The sequence below is a fragment of the Orbicella franksi genome, chromosome 8 (genome assembly GCF_964199315.1).
Source record: "Orbicella franksi chromosome 8, jaOrbFran1.1, whole genome shotgun sequence".
Classification (NCBI taxonomy): domain Eukaryota; kingdom Metazoa; phylum Cnidaria; class Anthozoa; order Scleractinia; family Merulinidae; genus Orbicella; species Orbicella franksi.
In genome coordinates, this window is record NC_138152.1 from 9,165,455 (window position 1) to 9,168,720 (window position 3,266).

The window sequence follows — 3,266 nt, forward strand, 5'->3', positions numbered from 1 at the left end:
TCACAACGAAGTAATTTTCTCAGTGATATAATAAGCAACATAACTGTATTTAGTGGACAGATTCCCTCTGTCGCGCCGTAGTGAGTTTTTGGGCGTTTTTCGAACTATACTTAGTATGTTTGGACGTAATAGCTTTCCTCGCCCGAGGAATAATTTTAAATCTGAATTTCTCGTAAAAATAGCTGCTTCTTCAGCTCTTCAGTACCAAAACGAACTAAACAACCGATTAAACCTTGTTTTATTTTTCCTGTTATTTCAGGTGCTTACGAACTTGAATAGTGAACTTGAATACCTTACGCATTTCCTCGTGTTCTTCCCACAAAATGAGGCACGATTGAAACGTTTGACATTTTCTTAAAAATAATTATAATATACATAGATAATAGAGTGATTTCACAAACCCCGATTCTTATATGCTAATTAGAATCCTCCAATGCTAATGAGTGTGTACAAAAAGTTAAAACTTCCGCACGCGCGCCTACAACAGACAAATAAACACGATGTTTTTAAACTCTTTTTCATTGAACAGATTTACAAGCAATTTGTGTTCTCATTCCAGATGCCGCTTGGAAACGTTCATAAAGCTTAGCTTCAACAAATGCAATATGTCTGTTGTTCGATGACAAGAAGAAATAACTGGGATGATTACGTGCACACGCTAAAACGTGCCTAAACAAGAACTAATTTCGTTTTGGCATTCAAAATTACTGAGCGTCTATGGACAGTTCAGTACGTAAATAGAACGTGTGCGCATTTGTGGACATTTGTGGAGAACTGTTGAAGTTACGTTTCGCCGTATCTTCTAGACTGTTTGGAAGAGTCCCACCCTTCTTTCAGATAAAAGGGCAACTAACTTCATGCACACAGACGTGAGCCAGCGTGGGTGCCGCCAAATCTGGCCTCTCGCTTTGTAAGCTTTCATTTCATTATAAACGTGTTCTAATTTTACCCTCCTCTTAGACAGAAGCTTGTTGAACCTTTGCGCTCGCCTTCTGTCCCTGTGATTTAATAAAGGCATCCCGTTAGTTCTTACGGGTGTCAGTAGTGACCCACCATCTGGATACGCCTTATCAGCCAGAAGCTTTGCATTGGGTGGTAGATCCAAGGTACGCCCTGGACCAATAGGTTCCATCAGTCGAAAGGAAACCGCATCCTACGTGCTCCCGGCCCTAGGAATCCACGGCCTGAACAACAAAGCGGATATGTCCTTCATTGTCCATCACTAGTTGAGTATTCATACAGTGATAGTGCTGATATTAAAAACAACAAAAATGCCAAAATATTAAACACTACCGCTTGGATCTCCTGTACCTCCATTTTTATTTACAACAATGATTCCACGAATTTGCATATTTTGCACGTGTGCAAAATTTTTTTTAAAAAAAGCATCATTTTGCGCTGGCAGTCATCCTTTTAGGAAGTCCCAAGCAGGGCTTTTCTCAAAATGTCAAATTTATGGCGCCCATGGGACGCAGAAATCGAAGAAGAGTCGGTGCGTTCTGAAAACAACCAGGATAAAGGTGAAAGCTTCAGTAAAAGTATTCCACGCTGATAACTCCATGTCAGCGAAGAGCGGAAGCTGTTAAAAGAAAACTTGACAATGAATTGGTCGCTTCATCATTGAATAGTTCGGTAGAAGAGAATGGTAGGTACGAGGAGAAGAAGCGAAAGACTGATCGCGCAAGAGAAGCACAACTTTAATTTCCCATCAAAAAATGTGTCAGAAAGCCATGGACACCATGAACAATGTGAACGACTTGCTCACAAAAGTGAACACCTATTTAGATAAGGCCAGGAAATGAGGAAGAAAAAAGCCATGTTTTTGCTCAATATTTATTCTAGTCGGGCAGTTCTCAGCTATTTAATTGAACTGTTTAATATAAGGTTTGTTCAACGCATTTTGACCACTAAAATATAGTTTCTGTTTGAACCTGTTTTGCTCGGTGCGCATAGCTAAGCTTTCTAAATCGGTTCAAGTTTCAAGCGAGACCTAGATTGAAATGAGATCGAGGGCGATTCTGCTCGATAAACAGATATTAAAACATTGGAAGCATTGTTGTTTGTGTTTGCGAGAAACCATCTGGAAATTAGAAAGGTGTACTTTAGAACGTGCTGGCTGTATTGTTCTCGCACATTAGCATTTAAGGATTTCAATTAGCATATAAGAATCGGGGTTTGTGAAATCATTCTAATGACAAAAACTTTAAAACTTTTTCCTTTTCTCATTTCTCGACGTTCATTTGATATGCTTAACTTCTGGGCGACGTTTTCATCAGATTTCGGTGGTAGCCCGTTTTTCAAGTTCTTCCGAAAGTCAGTCATTGGCCGGGACTATGGAAATGAATTCTTTTGCGCGGCCCAATGATCGAGTTCGCGTGATAGTTTTAAGCTACCTAATTAAATATAATGTAAAATGGAGCTTTTATTTGTTTACTAGTTATATTTAACTAAGGCCCGGTTCATACGTCGCATTTCTGCCGTGTCGAATTCAATTCAACGAATTAAATTCGACAGAAATTCGACGTCTGAATCGGCTGCCGCATTTCTGCCGCACGTTCGACTGGTCTTGTCGCATTATCCGACAGAAATGCGACACCGATTCAGACGTCGAATTTCTGCCGTGTCGAATCTAATGCATACATTATGTTAATGTATTGAGCATGCGTAAATGTGTTCCCGCCAAAGAAAAAGAAGAAACTTGGCCATTCTCGACCCAGTGCAACCTGAACATATTGCAACACATACTGCTCCGTTGTCAGCCTTCTCCTTCTCGTTCCTTTAGCGGACAATTTTTAGCAAAATTAAAGTCCTTCTGCGCTCAGTATTTTCGTCCGCCATATTGAATACTCTACGTTTAAAACATTTTCCGCTGACCGACATACCCGACAGTATAAATTCTGAATTAAGTGCGACACAAGTGCGACGTATGAATCCACAGTCGCATTTCTGCCGCACTTAATTGAATTGAATTCGACACGGCAGAAATGCGACGTATGAACTGGGCCTAAGAAGAGGTAATTTTTTCGATTGTTTCTCCTTGTGAAAATGACCCTTTGGTCGCAGAGGTCAGTTATTTTATTCTTCTTGCTTGTACAGGAAACGATTTTCAGTAAAAAAATCTCTTGGGAGAACCGAAATACTCGAATTTACATGCATATATATATATATTTTTTGCGTTCTAATGCTTCACATTGTGTTTCATAAAGCCAATATACTGTTATGCTTCGCCGAGCAATCAACAAACATCTTGGTTTCAAAGCCAGGTG